Raw genomic sequence first — 21,732 nt, forward strand, 5'->3', positions numbered from 1 at the left:
TGGATTTTCACTGTCCAGCCATTCCTTATATCCTTCCTTATTTCTTATATCCTAAGTTTAATTACCTACTGCAAAATAGGAATGGCTGTCAAAGTCTACATGAGCAGCGAAATCTCCAATAAAAGTGCCACAGTCATGTGGAGAGATTTAAGACATTGCCGTAGCTTGGAATAAAGAATGCCCTAAACTTCAACATCTGATTCCTCAATGGGTGTGTATGAAAAGTTGCAGTGTTGCCAGGCTTCCCCTGCAGCAAGTGTCCAGATGGACACTTTCACAGTTGAGCTAGAGTGTTTCACACGTTGCTTATTCATAAGGAATTTTGCTTAGCTTCCATATTCCTGAATTTCTCCTTTTCAGACCTATATTCAGATAGCCATCCGCTGGTATTTATTTCCAGTTTGTAGAGATAATCACCATCTTTACACAGAATTGAGGTCTCTGTTTGCAGCTGTTAGAATGAATTGCACTTATAGGGAGTGGTTTGGCTGTAGTCAGTCAAAACATTCATGAGAAACAGTTATTCAGTGTGATTAAGGTTGCAGAATCTGCCAGGAGCAAGTAAGTGTTAAAGCCTGATTTCATTTACACCATTGATTTTGGTCAAAAGTGAAGTCTAAAATCTGATGTTTTTTCTTTAAATAGTATGAGAAAATTTTCTGAAGTACAAGATGGAAACTCAGTGCTGTGATCCTTAGGATCTTTATTTCTAAAAACTAATATTTCTTAAAATACAGTGTAAATGCATACACATACTTAGAAAGAATGTGTATGCATGTGTGTGTATAGATACATTGTTTGTGATGATAGTCCATACTTTATGTTATCTGGAAGTCATGTCAGTTCCTACTGATGAATAACATGCAGATGGACCCCAAAAGCCATATAAGTTTGTAGAACATACTTGTCAGCTTATTGCAGAAGTGTTTTTACAGTGTTAATAGGCACTATACTGTGGCCAAATGCATTGCGTGATTTTTCAGAAATAAGTTTACCCGACATGTTAGCAAGCTAATAGGAGTACTTGATGGCCTCACCCTTGCTCCTGTAATTTGTTTTGAAATGCTATTTTTCACACAAAGTGCTTTGCCGTGTTGATCAACTTAATGAAAATAAGAATAAATGATAAGAATTTCCTTGGTACTTTAAGAGAGATACAGAAAAAAATACACAAGCAATGCATGAATTTCCCCTGCAAAATGTGTGCAGCTGTAAATGCCGTAAAATAAATTCTGCTGGCCTTTGAGGGAAGGGAAGTATTTCAGCTAATACAGTCTTGGAACCTATGCAAATTACCTGAAATAACTTTCTTAACACTATTAAGGTTTGAGTTTTAAATTGCAGTGTCTCGACATAGTCCTGACAGAGACTGGTAAATTGTCTATCCATTGAAATGTCATTTGAATTACAAGCTACAGTTTTGAATTTCCCATAGGAAAGAACAAATAATTGTCAAATGGCTTTTAAAAATATTTGAATATTTATATTTTAATCATAGAATCATAGAATAGTTTGGGTTAGAAGGGACCTTTAGAGGTCATCTAGTCCAACACACCTGCAATGAGCAGGGACATCTTCAACTAGATCAGGTTGCTCAGAGCCCCGTCCAACCTCACCTTGAATGTTTCCAGGGATGGGACATCTACCACCTCCCTGGGCAACCTGTTCCAGTGTCTCACCACCCTCATCGTAAAAAATTTCTTCCTTATATCTCATCTAAATCTCCCCTCTTTTAGTTTAAAACCATTCTTCCTTGTTCTGTTGCAACAGGCCCTGCTAAAAAGTTTGTCCCCATCTTTCTTATAAGCCCTCTTTAAGAATTTAAAGGCCACAATAAGGTCCCCCCGAAGCCTTCTCTTCTCCAGGCTGAATAACCCCAACTCTCTCAGCCTTTCCTCACAGGAGAGGCATTCCACCCCCCTGATCATTTTCGTGGCCCTCCTCTGGACCCAATCCAACAGGTCCATGTCTTTCTTGTGTTGGGGGCTCCAGAGCTGGATGCAGCACTCCAGGTGGAGTCTCACAAGAGAGTAGCAGAGAGGCAGAATCTCCTCCCTGGGTCTGCTGGCCACGTTTCTTTTGATGGAGCCCAGGATACGGTTGGCCTTCTGGGTTGTGAGTGCACATTACTGGCTCATGTCCACCTTTTCGTCCACCAGTACCCCCGAGTCCTTCTCGGCAGGGCTGCTGTCAATCTTTTCATCCCCCAGCCTGTATTGATAGCAGGGTTTGCCCTGGCCCAGGTGCCGGACCTTGCGCTTGGCCCTGTTGAACCTCATGAGGTTCACATGGGCCCACTTCTTGAGCTTGTGGATGGCATCCCGTCCCTCAGGCGTGACAACCACACCACTCAGCTTAGTGTTTTCTGCAAATTTGTTTAATATATTTGAATATTTGAATTTTTATATTTTATATTTGAATATGTATAATATATGTTTACAGAAATATTTTGTATAGGAATAATGTAAAACCCAAGGGTTTTGTAGTGATTCTTTTTTCTTCTTTTATTTTGAAGTACTTCCCTTAGCTTTTTTGATCAAAATATATAGTTTTGTGGTATATAGGTTTAAAGACAATTCTATTTTTGTAGCAGTGATCAATCTGCAAAGAAAAAGTATTGCTAATATTTTTTATGACAGACGTCAATTTTAGGAGGACACTGATCATTGTATTTATTCTCTGGGTATCAATATTATGATTTTTTTTTTTTAAACTTTAAAAACAGCATTACAGGTGATTTAATAACCTGTAATAGTAACTTTTTTTTCACAATTTGTGACTTCTAAGAATGCATTTTTTTCTTCATTTACTGAAGAGCACTATATGTTTCTTCCAAACAGGAAAAACTTCTGCTGTAACTAAAATGACATCATGCTGCCTCCTACGGGGGAATTCTGAAGCCTTCTCAAAAATACGACACAGTGGTGAGTACTAAAAGTATGTTCAGAACAATTCTGTTTTCTGTAAAAATATATAAAAGAAATGAGAGCAAGTCTCTATTGCTGGTGTTCTTAAAGGTGCTTCAAATATATCTTTGCAATATATACATCTAGTTAAAATGCTTGTTTGCCATGTGTTCATACAACAAGACATGGAATACAATCCATTCTAAACATTAGTACTGTTTATGTGCTTATTCATGATAAGCATGAATTTTTATTATTCTTCAGTTCTGTAAATATTGACTGATACCAATTAGTTTGTAGTTAAAAGATGTGGGATTAAACCTGGCAGTTGTGACACTGCTAATCAGTGGTTTGGGGTTTCCAGGCCACGCTGTACCAGATAGAGCTGACAGTCTTCAGTTTGCAAAACAAGGTTGGGTTCCAAAGTTCTTATGGGGCCGAATAAATAAAGGGGCTTGGTTGTTGTTTCATATTGTGACTGTAAAGATCTATCTTTTCCTCTCATTTTGTTAGCAAAATATGAGATAACATACTCCAATACATAGTGTACACACAGACACACACATAGATAGATGTATGTATATGTATATATATACACACACATATAAATATTCTTATGATATCAATATGAAATATGTGACAAGGTTTAGTTTAGAAATCTATGCACAGATTATATCCTATTTATAAAACACCTTTGATTAAACTAATTACCATTCTTTCATACTGTGCCTGACACATTGGTTAATGAGAAGGGAAAGACATGTACATATAACCAGAAAAGTTTCTCTGACACATAGTTCTTCCTTCTCACTTTATATGCTCCATGAACTTTGAAGCAGATGTGACTTTTTCTGTAATCATTGCGCTAGCTGCAGTACAATGACGTTTCAATTTAGTGTTATCATTGGGTCCTAAATTCAAGGAGAAGGAAGAGTAATATATCTGATGTGATAATACAGTTGTGAATAAGCAATAATTCAAAGTATGACAGGTTAGTTATGAGATCCGAGGGTACCATTATGTGAAGTGTAAAAATCAGACAAAGAAAAAAACATCTTTGAAAACTCCTGTGATTTTTGCATCACTGAACCATGTTTATTCCAATTTGTAGCAATTTAAATGTAATTGAATAAAAAACACTTTATGAACAGGAACCTGTTTAATAGTTTAACATGCATGCTGATCATGATCGTAGCTGAACTCTTACTGGTTACTATAGAGAATAGTACACATACACATGAATACCATACACAGTATTCAATTACTTACTCTCCTCAGGGAACTCAGGACATTTTTTCTAGGAAAAAGGCAAATAACTAATATAAAGAATACAAGGCTGATATATAGAATATAAAGCTGAAGTCAAAGTCGAAATAATCACTTAACTTCTTTGGAACTAACAATTTGTGGTAGATTTACATTGTCTTGCACTAGAATTAGCCACAACCATGTTCCAAGAAGGGAGAGAAAACCTCATCTCAAGATCTATCACAGTACACTGAGATGAACCACAGAAGCTGGGGAGAGAAGTCTGAAGGGGAAACTGGGGGATGGTGTGATTTTAGTTTTCACTGTTTTCTCAGCATTTTGTTTGTTTTTCTTCATAATGCACAGAGGGAAAGTCAGGGAGAAGGAGAAGAAAGAGAAAGAAACAACATTAAAACAAAAAACTGAGATAAAGCCTATTGATGTCTGGTTTTTAACTCCCACTGTTAGTGGCAAGTTAGTGGACATCAGAAGCCAGCTGTGCCTTTTGAAAATTTCCTTGCTCATGTGAAGTGATAATTGGACTATACATAAAAAAGCCCAGGAGAGAAGAAAATGTAGTTGTAAATCTGCGTCAAATTTATTTCAGCTTCTCTGCTTCCTAATTTCCTGAAGTATATATATGTAGCCACAAACATATATGTTCAACTGCGAACTCCAAGGTACTCAAAAAATATACAACAGAAATATGACAATATATACTAAGAACTTGTTATTTTGTCTGGAAGGTTATATTCTTATGAGAAGTTTTTCAAGAGACAAACTGAAATGGATCTGAAGGCTTTCAGGAAAGTGTACAACCCAAGCCAAACTAACTTTGAAGATGTATTTGCAGCAGCCAATAGGGATCCATTAAGATGAACAGAAGAACTCTGAGAGTGGTGTATATCATTATCAGTGTTGGTAGATACGGTAGCTCGGGCAGATTGTAACTGTGACTTTTGTTATATATTACTCTTATATTTAAGAAAAATACAGAAAGAAATCCCCACGCCTTGATCACTTTTACTTTTTTCTTACAATCATTCTCATGCAGAACTCCAGCTAAAATTCTTCAACATAAACCAATGATCAGAATGATCTTTCTCAAGAAGAGAAAACTGCAATTTATGTTTAGAGTACACAAAAAGTGCTTGCTGGCAATGCACAATATAGTAATAAAAATGAAAGCAAACAAATGGCCCATGATTTGTCCTCAGATTTTGATCTTACATCACAGGTATAAGCTAGTTTAAATGGTGGGATTTCATTCTAAAATCCTGACCTGACAGCTGAGTGTGCAGATGGAGCCCTGTGGTAGTCCGTGGGGTGCTGTGTAGTTTCTTTGATGTATCCACATACTGTCAGATTCTTGATCATGTTCTCAGACTCTGATCAAGCCTTCTGTCTTGTATCATTTATGATAACAAGTGTGAAGGAATAATAAAGCCTTCATATTAGAAAGTGGGAATAAATTATTCCAGCTCTAGTCTTTGGCGTTTTAGGAAATGGATCAGCTCTTAATTCTCTAAGGAAAATCAGGGCACAAGAATAACTCTTATTCTTAGAGCTTTCAGCTCTCCTCAGCCTACTTTTCGGCTCTCAGTATTCAGTGTTGTTGATCAGAGTCTTTGCTTTGCCTCCTCTCGTCAGGGTCTTTGGCTGTAAATGGAAGTGCGCTCAGCTGAGCAGTCCAACCTCTCATTAAGCAGTGCCTTCAACTCTTATTTCTAGCTTTCTTTTGGGGTTCTTGCTGTATTTTACACTCTTAGATAGAAGAAAAATACTCCCCACATTTTTTCTCTCTTGGTGAAGTATTAGCATAATTTTAGCATGGACTGAAATCCATCAATTAAGCAGTCTTTTAAGACCTGTATTATTATATAGAGGCTGTGCTGACATTGTCTACAGTATACACTCTTCACACCGATTCTCTTAATTTTGAAACAGAAAGAAGGAAAGAACTCAATTTTAAGTTGTTCCTTTTATGAAATAGCAGGTGTGTTTTCCATACTGAAACATAATTGATAAGCAGGAGCAACTAATGAAATTATCAGCTGAACATCCCAGAACTGATGGTCTGGTCATGTTAATTAATTGAGGCAGATACTCAACATTTCAGCAGCTTTCCAAATTGGAAACTGCATCGTCTTCAAGAAATTCAGGTAGTGTAAATTGAGTTAATCACTTACTGTCTGGGAATTTAATGAGGATTTAACCAGTGTCTGTGTAGATGTGGTTGCAGGATGTCCAACATCTTTCTATGCATCTATAAATTTGTGTCCAGGGAGAGTATTCTGAAATCCTAAATCCAATATAGTTAACTGTGACTCAATTGAACTAGAAAAAATAAATTAAGTTGCATGAGCTGCTTTGCTCTGAGATGTTACTGGTAAATCCAGCCTTAGCAAATTCATTACATCACTGATATTGTGGTGTGTTTGCCATTAAAGGTAGAGACACTCAGCATTAGACCTTCTGTGGCCCCTTCCAGCTTCTTGTGTATCTCCAGCCTTCTCAGATGGTAGAGCATGAGAAGCTGAAAAGGCCTTGGTTCTGTGTAAGCACTGCTCAGCCATAATGAAAACAACTCTCTGTTATCTCTATTATCAACACTGTTTCCAGCACAAATCCAAAACATAGTCCCATACTAGCTACTACAAACAAAATTAACTCTATCCTAGCCAAAACCAGCACAGTAGGTAAACTCTAATGATCTCCACCAATATGTAGATTTCTGAAGAAGCCAAGTGAGAAATGGAAATATGAAGTATTTGCAAATATTATTCAAATATGAAATAACAAACACCAAAACTTCCCAGGTCATTCAAATTACTTTCAGGTGGCAATGCAATAAATTGAATAATTTTAACACTTTTACCTAAAATCATTAGCTTTACTAAAAGTTTTCAGGATATGGTTTAACAGTTTTTTAGTGTTTTTTTTTTTTTGTTAAAGTACAATTTCAGTGGTGAGGTCCATTGGAAAATAAAAGTATGAGTCATCATTGCCTTAAATCTTTAAGAAGCATAAACTATTCTTATCTGAGTAATAATTCCATAAATACAATTGATTTTGCAGAAAATTAATTTGAACATTACCTTACGTAAAGCATTGTACAATGATGAACAATAATGAAGAACTGTTAAAATTGTGTAATTTCAACATTATGCAGACAGGATGGCTAACGGGAGTTCACTGAATCATAACATCGTGAGTGAGCAAGTGGAAGCAAAATAGAAAATAATCACACAGCATAGGCAGCTCATTTGGTTGATTAGAGGTGCTTTTTAAAGTTAAGTCATGTTCAATTCAAAGAACTGGAGTGCAAATTTTACTACTATCTGCAATGCTTGAACTTGAAAATGTTTTATCACTGTGACTCGTGTAATTTAAATCTATTGTACTCAACAAGTAGCGGTGTTACATCAGTTTCTACAGAGAATTTCTAACTCTGTGCTGGTTTTGGCTAAGATAGAGTTAATTTTCTTCACAGAAGCTGGTATGGGGCTGTGTTTTCGATTTGTGCTAGAAACAGTGTTGATAACACAGGAATATTTTCGTTACTGCTCAGCAGTGCTTACACAGAGTCAAGGCTTTTCTGCTTTTCACACCACTCCACCAGTGAGTAGGCTGGTGCACAAGAAGTTGGGAGGGGACACAGCTGGGACAGCTGACCCCAACTGACCAAAGGGATATTCCATGCCATATGATGTCATACTCAGCAATAAAACTAGGGAAGAAGTTGGCGGGGGGGCCGCTGCTCAGGGACTGGTTGGGCATTAGTTGGTTGGTGGTGAGCAATTGTTTTCATTTACATCACTTGTCTGTCTTGGGTTTTATTTCTCTCTGTTATTTTTCTTCTTCTTCTTCTTCTTCTTCTTTTTATTATTATTATTATTATTATTATTATTATTATTATTATTATTATTATTATTATTTCAATTATTAAACTATTCTTATCTCAACTCACGAGTTTTCTCACTTTTACCCTTCCAATTCTCTTCCCTCCTTCCCTCCATCCCGCTGCGGGGGAGTGAGTGAGCTGCTGTGTGGTGCTTAGTTGCCTGCTGGGATTAACCACAACACTCTTGAAAAAAAAAGAGTTCAAAAAACCTCCGTGTTGTTTTTTTCTAAGAACAACAGTAAAGCCTTTGAACATTAAGATCCCAGTGTAAATGAATTACATGTAAGAAGTTGTCCTCATGCTATTAAGGTTCAAAACACACTGCATCTTCATTATTAATGCAATAAGTTATGTTCGTTTTGTTTGTACAGCTCAGTAGTATGACAAGGGAAGACTATCTATATCTTTTACTAAATATCATTTTACCTTCCATTAGCCATTCAGCAGCTACCTTCCTCAGTATTTGTAGAAAAGGAATAGCTCTGTGTAACAGCACAATTTTGTGTCCTCCTGGAGTCCCCATGACTTAATTTGAGCTCTGCACACTGCAGTTTAAGTTGCTTTTAGAAACAACTGACACAAGACAATCTCTGGGATCATCAACTACCGTTTCTAAAACAGGAGACAGTTATATCATGTAATCCATTTTATACATGTTATAAGGTAGGTTATGAAACCAAGGGCTGCATTGGTTACTGCTGGAAACCAAGAATGAGTCGTGTCCCTCAAGGGTCCATACTGGGACAATACTATTGAATATCTTCATCAATGATACAGACAGTGGGAATGAGTACACTCTCAGCAAGTCCATGGATGACACCAAGATGAGTGGTGCAATTGATTCACTTGAGGGAAGGGATGCCATCCAGACGGACTTTGACCCCAAAGTTGGGGTTGTTTAGCCTAGAGAAGAGAAGGCTCTGGGGAGACTTTATTGCAGCCTGTCAATATATAAAGGTGGCTTATAGGAAATGTGGAGAGAGCCTTTTTACCAGGGCCTGTAGTGATAGGACAAGGGGCAATGGTTTTAAACTGAAAGAGAGTAGATTTAGATTGGATATAAGGAAGAAATTTTTTACGATGAGGGTGAGACACTGGAACAGCTTGCCCAGAGAAGTTGTGAATGCCCCATCCCTGGAAGTGTTCAAGGTCAGGTTGGATGGGGCTTTGAGCAACCTGATCTGGTGGAAGGTATCCCTGCCCATGGCAGGGCAGTTGGACTAGATGATCTTTAAGGTCTCTTCCAACCCAAACCATTCTATGATTCTATGATTTGTCTGTCTAATGTCACACAGTGATTATTTATGCATGTTTATAAAACATGCATGAGTAATAAGTAAATGGCCTAGTACATATATAACTGATTAGTTTTAACACTCATATAGCACTATAGGTAGCACTATAGGCAGCTCAGCATCGGAGCTGGAATTTGGGGATAAAATAGGTGGAAAATCAGTAATGATAGAATTGCAAAGTTTTTCATTTGTTTTTTTCTGAATTTTTGAGAAATTATATAAAGCTGAAACCCTTTTGAATAATGCTCTCATTGTGGTTATTTTCAGCTAATTTCATGGGTGTATGTGCTAGCCATGGTGCGAGGTTGTTTATCAAATGGCAAATCAGGAGAATTAAGGTTTTTTGTTCTTTGAGAGAGATTTGGGTTCTTAAAAACAGGCTTCTAGTACAGTTTTAGGAATAAAACTTCCAGCACCACTCCAGAGGGCCTGGATGTCCCATAAGTCCTATGTCATATCTGCTAGCTCTATGTAGGAGGGTTGCATATTCAAACTTATGCACCTATATTTCCATGTTCTAGACATGTTTTGAGACTACATTAACTAAAATGTCTAGATCCCTATTGATATGCTAGATACCTAGCTCACAGGTAGATGACTTCACTTAGCAAAAATATAGGTGTCTACTATCTAGAATTGAAAGTTGCCCCTAGTTTTTGATCTGAGAACAAACACGTGTGAGATGCTGGAAAACTGGACAGGTACAGAAGCGTATTTCTGTGTGTCTAGGGAAAACATTGGTGTCAGTGAGCTTTTCAGTTGCCTAGAATACTTACTGGGATTTTGAGTGTTACATCTAAAAGTTTATCTGGAAATTTTGTGGCTCTGGGCCTCAGAGAGCATTACAATGCAAAAGAGAGGGTCTCTGTGAGTTTATGCACTTCTAGGGTTAACTACTAAGTCACATGAAGACTATTTGGATCCCATTCTGAATATAAATATTGTGTTCAAAACCCAGGGTTTTTTGGATTTAACCTCAACCCTCTGGAAGTGCATCTCATGGGAAGCAGAGGACTGAAGAGGTCTTCAGAGGTCGTCTTAGTCTTATAGGCAAAGTGAATGCTGACAAAATGAGACACAGTTGTTCTGTACTGTTAGGAATGAATTTGGGAATACTGGTGTTGCAGAGAAGGCTGCAGGAGAGTAAAATAGTCTGGGTTTTGTTTTTGAGAAGCTGACTGGGTACTTCATTTTATTAAGTACCTTTAAAAATCCTAGTATGGCATAGCTTGGGGAAATAATGTAGCATAGTTCTTTAATGATGAAAAATACTGAATTTTTTCTATTCTGTGCCTAATGCAAGTAATCCACCACAATTATGCTAATCACTGCCCTGAAAACAAATTGATACAGCTGTTGAGTGACTAGGGAAGATGATGGCATATTTCTTTCTTTTTCAAAAGAAAAATATAAAATGCTTTTGCCAGCAGGAAACCAAACTGCTTGTAGAAATGTCTTAGAACTGAAAATCACTATTTTATTCTGAAGGTAAATGTATTTGTTTGTATATGTGAATATAAAATACATTTAGTTTTAATTGCATGCCAGTTTAGACCCAGATATCTGGTATTGCACATTTTACAGCAGTATTTTGTTTTGATTTTCTTTTGATATTGTGCACAAAATACATATATACAGCATTTTTCTATTGAATCTTGTGATAGGGAAGCCAAAAGTATCTAAAATACTCTTTCTGCAAGGCTCATTATATAAAAAAAGACATTTTCTTTCATATATACTGCTTTGCATTCTGTTGTTCTTTCCCAAGGAAAAAGCCAAGGAAAGGGAACACGACACAAATATGGTAATATTGTTATCCACTACTTGAAAAAAGTTTGGAATTATTTGTGTGTAGGTGAAACTACTCAGGCCAAGAAAAATTTAGATTCTGTCTGTTTTCAGGCATTATAGTGTCTACTTCTCCTGAACAGGTATGAACTAATACTATTCTCTTTTTTTCACCTGGTTGCATCTGCATTGATAGTGATGGAGGTTTGCCCATCTGTGCTCACAGCATGAATGTGGATTTAAAGCTTACACAACTATTCACAGAATGTTAGCACAACCAGCTTCATTTTTTATGTTTTAATAGAACTTTAGCAAATAACTGACAAAATTTGGTGCTTAGTTATAATCTTAAAAATCTGCAATTTTTGTTGGTGTAAGAAATTAATAATCTGCAACCAAATATCTATACAAATTGTGTTTTGGCTCTCCATAGTGGAAACAAAGCTCTTTTAACTGGAACTAAATCACGCATTTAATTCTAATGTAGTTTGCATTCAGTGGAGTTAATTGTACTGCAAAATTGTGTTGCTTCTATCATTTGAGGCTTTGTGCTTTGCTTTAAAGGTACGTAGGTGATATATCCTACGCTATGTCATATGACTGTGACTACTCTTTTGGGTAGACATATGTCACTAATTTGGTTCATGAAGATGAGATGCAAGTCCTTGAAAATTATCTATGAATAATGAGCAATCTAACTGTTACTCTGAGTTGCAGTCTACTCTTACTTAAAAATAATGTTACCAAAATAAGATGTTAGACTAGAAGACATGTATTTTGACTGCTTGTAGACAGTCTTTAAAATGAATATCTTTTGTACATATATAGTTATAGTACAAGAGTCCTTGAAAAGAGCATAACTTTGTTTTAATGATGAAATATGACTAAAGTGTTTGAATAATCTGAATTCCCTTCTTTCATTGTAGCTATTTCTAATTTAGTAATATTTTGCAATGTAAAATACACAAAGCTTTGTGTAAAGCTCTAAAAACAAACTCTTTTTCCATTTGTCACGCATCCCTTCAAAAAAGTTACACATATACATAGAATGACCTAAAATGTAAATCCAAGAAAAGGATGGAAAGATCTCCTAGGTACACATTAGTAGGCAAAAGAAGCACACCTATTTTGTAATGAGTGGTATAACAGAAAATATCTATTACCATAGCTAATTTCCAATTAAAATTAACTGTTAATTTTCACTGTGTAGAAAAACACTTGCACCGTATTTATAGATTATTAATTCAAGGAATAAAAAAGAGGGCTTTTTTTAAGCAAAGGTTATCTCCAGGGCCAGGTTTGCTTTTCTGAAGCTGATCTGAATGCTATCCAAACTCATGTAATGGCATTCCTGTCCTTTTACACTGGGATGTTTTTTGCAAGGTGAGCGCATGGACATTGCCAAAATTCTTTGGGGAAATTAAATTATCTGTACATATGAAATTCATGTTATTCTGATCCAAATACTTTGGTCCTTTTGATTTTAGAGAATAATAATAAAAAAAAATCCCTCAAATTCAAGACTTTTGACAGAATTATGAAGATCTATTAGGATAATTATTAAAATAGGGAAACCTATAAATATAACAAAACTTCTAAAGAAATGTTTCTGTTCTGCAATGCACGCTAATTAAAATCATATCACAACATAAACGGATCATAAACTAACTGTAATTTCGCTATAATTCAGCTTTCAAAAGGTTATTTCAAATGCTATATTTCTATGTCATTTTGCTTTGAAAATGCAAGCTACCCTTAGGGAATTATAATTCTTTTATTTTTCATTTGAATGATAGTTGATTGGCTTGTTTCAATGACATTTTATTTTAAGAAGTGTCTGATACTGAATTCTTGTAAAGAGATAACATATGTATTCAAATTGATTGGAAGGTTATTGCTTGTTAGCAAAAATATTAATGTGAATATTTTTTCTAGTGATTATGACACACCAATCATGAGTGAAAAATAGTATTTATTGCATATGTCCCAATCTTTTCCATATATTTACTTTTAAAGAAAATGGTAGTTTATCTGGATAACAGTGTTACATACTGATTTTTTTTTTTCCTCTGCACATCAGGAGCTACTTTTCTACTGTGAGGGTGACTGAACATTGGTACAGGTTGCCCAGAGACATTGTGGAGTCTCCCTCCATGGAGATATTCAAAAGTCATCTAGACATGGTCCTGGGCAACAACTTTTAGGTGTCCTTGCTCAAGCAGAGGGTTGGACCGGATGACCTCCAGAGGTCCCTTTCAACCTCAGCCGATCTATGATTCAGTGATCTTCATTTAAGAGCAAATTAATTTTTCTTCCAATGGATTTAAAATAACAGTATGTCCCTTTCATTTTCATTACCTGGAAGTATCAAAAAGGAGGGAGAAACAAACAAACAAAAAGTTATATTACAAGTTTGTATAATGATGATCAGTCTCTTGAAATGTTACAGGATGGATAATTAGAGACTGAGACTAAACAGAACTATTGTTACTACAGTTCTGTTTAAAGGAGAGTGGTTGCAGGAAATATACTTTATTTGGCCAAATGAAATGGAAGTAAATATTTTAAAGGCTATTGAAATAATTTTTATTTCATTTTTTTTATTAAGTATTAGTGAAATACAAGTGATTGAGTGCAATGGTGTGAAGCTACAATACCAAGTTCAACCAATGGCAGAACTAGAATCTGTTTTCCATAAACTTCGAAACCATCACAACTAAAAACAAAACAGTGAGATAATAAGCTATATAAGGGCGCAAGAAATTCAGATCTGTTATTCTCAGCATAAACTGCAAATTAGTTTGAAAACAAAATTCATTAAAGAACATGTATGTGAAGGGTAAAGCTTTGATGATAGTGCAGAAACTAAGTAATCTGAGTTTATTAATTTACAAAGCAAGAGTTTGACAAAGAAAATGAACGTATTTGAATTTCCACTATGGAAATAGGAGCTGGGACACAGCAATCACAGCAATAACACTAAAAAATCACTCTTGGCAGCTTCATTATCTTTTAGAATGTGGACTTTTCAGTGCCTTTAAATATTAGCATAGTATTAGTGCAACAGGGTTCTGAGCTTGTTAACTTTGAAATATTATCACAGTATGTTATGAGTTAATTTTTAAAAAAAAGGAGTTAAAGAGTTATCAAAACTTTTGTGCTTGTTATGATATGATGTTCTGGACTGAAACATCAGACTGTTTTTTTTCCAAGTAACCTGTAGTTAAAAACAAACAAGGGTTCATTTGATGAAGAGGTTTTTTGTGAAAAATTATCTCATGGAGAATTTAATCCGTAGCTGAAAAATTTTTACCTATAGTTGTTTGTGGTTCAGCATTTGAAATACATAGGCAGGAAATCAGCAAAATCAGAAAAAAAAAAAAGAAATAACTCAGAGTTTCTGGTAGTGTAACCCTTTTTGCTCAAAATATGAAATATATAATCAATATTGCCAGAATATGAGAACAGCACTTACAGTTTTTAGTATTGCCAGTGTAGATCTGATGTACAGAAATACAACTATTTTGGTGCAAGGATTTAGGATAGCTAATTGTTACAAATATGCTGAAAATGTTATAAGATTTCAATACACCAGGAAAACAGAGCCAGGGAAATAATGAATCAGAATTCCTGGATGGTTATCTCCAGTGCATATGGGAGACAATATTAAATTCCAAAAAGAAAGTGGTTAGCAACTTGCCAAGGTGATAGCTATATCATCCCTTCAGGGGGCAGTCTTCAAGGAGAGTAGCAGCTGTCTAAACAAAAGCAAAAACGATATTTGATTTTCTTTTTCTAGGAATCAGTAAAAATACTGCTGATAAAACATATGTGCACTTTCCCACCATTTTAAAAATAAATAATTATATACAGCAGCAAGCAAGACCTTTAGAAGATGGATCTTTCTCTCTCATGCCAAAGAAGGCATTATGGAAGGAATTATTTTGAAGAATAAAAGTGTAAGTCAGATCAGACAGGAATTACTGACATATCTCCAGGATGAGGTAGAATAATCTTCTCTGTCAAAGGGATTTAATTGTCTGCCCTGACCTCCATCTGTTTTATTAATTGACTGCATTAGTTTGTGGCAGATATTTTTGGTTGGTATTATGCTTTATTAGTGGGATTTCTTAAGATGATATAATAGTAGCACACAGGAAGCCGTAACTCTTGTCGTGTGACAAGGTATATTTTTTTTCAATCCTGACCTAAAACAGTTGACCGAGGGCAGGAAAAAATAGATCAGTTCTTCCTAGTTAACTTGGAAGCTGCAAATTTTCTTCTATTCTATTGTTTCTGCAATATCATCCTATATGGATATGATAAAAGAAAAAAAGGAAAGGAAAAAAAAAAAACCCAGAACCAGAAAACCTTTACAAAATAAATGAAATAAATTCCCTTTACAAAATAAAATCAATTTGACATTGATTCAATTGATGGGCATATATCTTTCTGTACATATCTTACATACATTTATAAAGAAGATAGAAATGAATGACCAGGGAGAAGAAAAGATCCGTAGGAAAGAATTATGATTTGGCAAAAAGAACAAGCTAGTGGTGTGGACTCTGTGAGAAGGAACTAGACAGGGGACTGTGAAGGCCATGTGCAAAAGAGGAAAAGCATGGAAGACACTTTTATAAGAGGACACATTTTCAAGCAGGGGAGAACAAGAATAAGACAGGTCTTGGAGATGTAGTGGAGCATAATGTTTCACCATGAAATCATATTGTTAAAAATTATTTCTCCTCATTATGAAAGGTGCTAGTGTATTTGCTTTCCTTCTCCTGTTCTCTTTTTTCAATTGTGGTCAGAAATTTATACCATGTATGAATCTACAGTGCAGTTAGTGTGGGTATTGTTGTATGTATGTGTTACATGGTCAAAGAAATCTATGAAAAATCATATGATTTTGCTCTCTGTCTGTAATTTTAAAAGCATCCATGTAGTTTTGCAGTCCTGTGAAAACAAGTAGTGTGTGCTAAATAATGTGATAATAATAGCGTTGCATGGGTCCTGTTAGAAAGTCATTCATAAATAGTAGTCATTGCATTAAAAAAGTAATGGGAAACGTGTTTTCTGTCAAGTTGAGAGGCAGAAGCAAAATAACCATACATTTCTAACATAATACTGTTTTTCCTCAAACCTATCTGTTCTACGTTAGTAAAGATTAATGTTAGGTGTAGATGGTGAAAATTAAGGGATAAACTTGTTCACTGAGATATGATTTTGCTTCAGGAAAGATACCATGCAGCAGAGTTTTCAAAATAACACAGAGATAGTTATGGGAATAATAGTAATAATAGTAATAGTAATAGTAGTAATAGTATAGCTGGCATTTATTTTCACTTTAAGAAAGGATACATCATGGTTCTTTAATTTGTATCACTGATATTTTACTTTCTTTTCATTTTTAATCTTTAAATCTTCAAGAGAATATTAACTGTGAATTAATAAGAGATACATCAGAATGTGATGTAAAAGACAAATGACAGTATTCTGAATCACTAAAAAGCCCCTCCGATCCCTACTACCTGCTGAATTGCTGTGACTGAACAGCAAGTACTACCACAGAAATCATAGTTGGTTAATCCATTAATAATGTAAATATGTAGTTCAGATACTTATCCCTAGCAAAGTTTATAATGCTAAGTTAGGGTTATTATAAGTCTGTATTTGTTTTCTGGGTTTTTTGTTTGCTTGTTTGTTTTTTGTTTGGTTGGTTTTTTAATAATAATTTAATAATACACTCTTGAAATCTATGCTTACAAAAATCCAACAAAATAAACATATAGCTTCTATTAGGAAAAAGAATTTCCCGTAAGACTCTAAACCTAAAGAAATTGTAACTGTTTTTTTATTTGAAACATGGTAGACAAAACCAGTATGCATTTATTGATATTTGGAAGAAATGTTCTTTTGTTATTGAGCAAACATTTCAAATAGAGTGACAATTAAGAGTTTGCAGTGCTGAATTTGAGATAGAGGTGCACTTAAACCTGCTTTGGGAAGAGCTTTTACAGAAGACAACTGTGTGATTAGTTTTCTGCTAAGGTTCTAAATTATATGTATGTATTGCTAAAATCAATACTGCAGGCATATTCACAAATTGCTATGGGTAGTTCTTATTTACAGTGTCCTGCCACTACATTAATTTATTATAGAGTTTTATGTATGTTTAAAACAGGATAATATATTTTAATTACTTTTATTTAAAAAAAAAACAACAAACAACCATACAACCCATCCCCCCCCCCAAAATAAAAACAAACCACAAACTAAAAAACACCATAAAACCACTTTACTTCATAACTTTCAAAATTATATCTTTCAACGGGAGGAAGACTAGGGAAAGAAGAAAAGCCACAATTCATGTTCTTTGTAAATGAAATATTTTTGAAATCTGCATATTCTGTGTCATGCATTAAATACTGTACAAAATGTCACTTTGAGGAGAATCTGAAGTTTTATTGATTACATTACTTGTTATTTTTGTTCTGGTGACTAGCCAATGATGCTTAGGGTTCAGTTAATCAAGCCAACTGTATGCTTTCAGAGCATATGTTTAAAGAGGGGGATGTGGGTGTTCAACCCTGTTTCTGTATTGAGATAAGACCTACATACACATCAAAAACCTTGCTCCAGGGAATTTGAGCAGAAGAGAGGGACAGATACAGAAGGTGGTCAGCGACTGAAAGCTGAGGTGCAGAGTAGTGCACTAGTTGGTTTAGATAAAGCCTGAGAAAACCCAGGAAATCTGTGTTGTCCTCAGCCTCCTGTTTATAATATAATATATAATTTATATTTGTGCTTGGTTTTCTTGTGACTGTCCATGACCTGGACAAGCAGGTCAAAAAAACTTGAAATCACTTTAGAGTTTACTATTCTACCCTGGACCAAAGAGGACTTTTAAGCCATGTCTCATATTTCCCCAGCAGATACAGAATTAGTATAAATCTACTGACATTCTCATCTGCTCAAGTTGAAAAGTGCTAACTGCAGATCCTGGAAACCATCAGGTTAACCCTGAAGGCCTGATTCATATACTATTTAAGCATCTCTAAGTGTGGCTTGAGGCATGAATTTATAATCAAGTATAAGTGGTGTTTTTAGTAGGTGCACATCCGTGTTAACTTCAATCTGCATTTACTTCAGAGGTCATAAATGTCTCATTAGCCTCAAATTACACTCCTCTGCCAATAAAGAAGTCATGTATGAATGTATGTGATTTCAGATCTTCTTTGACATCTCTTCATGTGTTGCCAGAAGTTGCCATTTTAACCTCAATATTTTGGTTTGGATTGATTGTTTTTGATTGTTTGAGTGGCTGATGCTTCCAACTAGCAAGTTTTTGCAAGCAAGTTTGTACACATTTTTGTAACACTTGAAGCACTAAAAAAACCAAAACAAAACCAAAAACAAACCATGGAAAAAATACAACACTATTAGTGATAATAAATAAAGACATGACAAGTACTTTTCTTCCTGTAGACTCAGTATGTAAAGGTGTATTAAATAGCTGACTGGATACATATAGATGTGCATCAAACTGCTTTTGGTATAATATCTAAAAACATTCTAAAATGCATACAGTTTTCTATTTAAGATTAATCTCTAATTGCAATTTGTGACTCTCTGTTTACATCTTCCAGCCTTTTTAATGACACACATAGCAAAATCAGCTAGTTCATTAATGTATAGCTAGCATGCCTTCTTCCCTATCTCTTCATATTCTTACCAAAAATTATTCCGTGTATCTTTCTCTGTGTATGAATGCGTATGTATTTCATGTGTGAAACTAACCTTAGGAAAATGGTAGTTTCTCTAGTAATAAGTCAATAAACTGAAAAGTGGAATATTTTCTACCAACACTGTCTTTGCAAAACAATTTTCTTCATGAGACTTCAGTTTAAAGATTTATTGTATACAGTGGTCATACATAATTTATTACTTACTAAACTTTTTGAAGAGACCTGTTTAATAAGAAATTATTAAAAATTTTGATTGCTTCTGTTGCCATTTAACTGGCTAACAACTATAACTTTTAATAACCAGAACGTTACAATAAAGAGTGATTTTATTCTGACTTACCATCTTAGAATTGCTCTTTTATGGTATATACCTTGCCTGTATTAATGCACTTGTCACTATCTGCTGTTTATTTATGTCTTTGCACTGGTTAGCAAAGGCTGCAGGTCTGTTACAGGTCAGACAGCAGGGCTGAGAGAACTAGCTATATTCTGTGCGGTAGCTAACAGTATGTTTCTTTATGGATTCAAGATCCTTAAAATCTAAATGTCTGTGTGTGCATGAATCAGAAATGCAAAGTTTGTGTATGCTCTTGTTAAGGTACAGGGAAAAATAAAACACATAGTATGAGTGGATTTAATACCCACAAAGTTAACTTTTGTTGGTCTTGTTTCCTAGATAAGGAATCATATAGCAAATTCAGTTCCAGGTCAATAACGAATGTTTCCCTTTTCCTGTCCTTTCACCCCATTCAAAGCAATGGCATATGACCAGATATTTGATCCAAAGACATCCTGTAATTAGTATGGATAAATATTATTTACTAAGTCACATTTTTGACAGGTGTATATTATCTCTAGTATGTTTATCAACTGAGGATTTCCACTTTCCTTCATGTTGTCATTTTTCATTCTCTCCATGCTGTTAACGTGTTCACTGTTGTTTATTTGTCATTCGCATTTTATTTTCTTGTTTTGTTTCCTCTTTTTTTCATTTGCTGTTTGCCCAGACAAGTTTTTTCTCTTTCCATTTTTCATCATCTGGATCACTGTCTTTCCTTCCACCTTGTCAATTTTCTCAGTGCTTTATTCCACATTTCTTTTTCTTATAATGTTACTACAAACATCTGTGGATGTCAAGTGAATAGGATCTGTTGCTCCTCCTTGAGCACAGATTGATTCTTCAGTTAGGTACGACTGGAAAACCTGTTTTGTGCTGCATGATCAGAAAAGTGTACCAAAGTCAGGATGGGAGAGAGCATGAGGGAACACTACCCAAAATCAATTGCCTGCTGCTGACTGCAGTTGTTAAAGACAGTAGCAGAAATCAGAAGGGAAGGCGGTGCTTGAGGAGGAATTTTGGGTGACCGGTAGCCAGTTGACTACTCTCAGTGCCAGGGAACAGCCGGAATGGGGCTGCCCCATGGGGGAGGATGAACCACGAAATGTGGGCACTGCAGAGATGGCAAGGCAATACTCTCACTGATGGGGTATTCACCCCATCCAGGCTCAGCTGGAGACAGGGATGGGACCCTGACACCACCCAATGATCATCAAGCCAGGCAGGGTGAGGAGTCAGGTCCAAGGTTGACTTGGGGAACCAGCAGGGCAAGATCCAGGCTGGGCATGTGTCTGGGCACAGGGTTCCCTGCAGCATAGCTCAGGCAGGGACTGATGGCCCCATGCTGGTTGAAATGGGGTCCTATGGTCATAGGCAGGGTGGGGAAAGGTGGTGCTTGGCAGGACCTGCAAGGGCTGGTGGTGCCTTCAGGGACATGACACTTACAGCCATTACTGATTTGTCCTTCAGAAATTACGCTTAAGTTGCAAGTCTTTTGGAGCCAGCATCTGAGCCTATTATCTACCAGTGAAAATATGAATAGAAATTTGGGTTCACCATAAATAATATGTATCTGATATTTTTCTGGCTTCTGGTGTTCAGGTGTTTCAAAAATCTTGCAGTAAAAGTGCTAAAATGAAGTCATTGAAGAATTCCAGAAGTTTTGAGAGAATGAAATATCCTTCTTTCTTTCCTTCTCTAAAAGAATCAGCATAGATGTCTTCTCTGGTTATTTTTGCATTGTTTGGGGTGGTTTTGTGGGTGTGTTTTGTTTTGTTTTGTAATTTAAAATCACTGTCAATAGCTACTTACCTTGGTTTTTTCTGCTCCTGAAAACTGATTTTACATCTTCATGAGACAGAGTCCTGACTGAAAACAGGACCTGGCAGTCCACTTATATATGTTTTATATATAAATGTGTGTTCATCCTATCAAATGTAAAAATATCAGTACCAGTTTCCTATAATAAGGATTGTTTTATCTGTGGAATTGTTATCTGTCATTTGGAGTTGAATAATGGGTAAAAAGGAACTCCTCAATTTCTTTTTGCGGGGAGAAGAATGTAAGTATTAACCAGTGTTGTGTGTTTATTTTTACTACTTGTAATGGTTAGCATATATATAAGAACGACTTTTAATTTCATTAACAATTAACAGAATTGTTGTATGACTTGCCTTCTGTCTAAAAATTAAAAGTAGGAACATGCAAGAAGGTAACGTTACATAGTTAGGTCTGACCTACACTATGCAGGTCAAAATCTGACTTTTGAGAGATTATATCACGCTTTTTTTTTCTTTTCAGTTTCTATTGTTCCTTTTTGTCAGACATAGAACAAAGAAAACAGATATGAAAACCCATAAGTTTGTATCTAATTTTGACTAACTGTTCTCACACTTGCTTTAAACTAATGTAATGCTATTACATTAATTGGAATTTCTGAATTAGATGGAGGTAAATTAGGTTGTCATACAAAAGAGTAGGCATACCTGTGAAAAATACTCAC

The sequence above is a fragment of the Calonectris borealis genome, chromosome 1 (genome assembly GCF_964195595.1).
Source record: "Calonectris borealis chromosome 1, bCalBor7.hap1.2, whole genome shotgun sequence".
NCBI classification, from domain to species: Eukaryota; Metazoa; Chordata; class Aves; order Procellariiformes; family Procellariidae; genus Calonectris; species Calonectris borealis.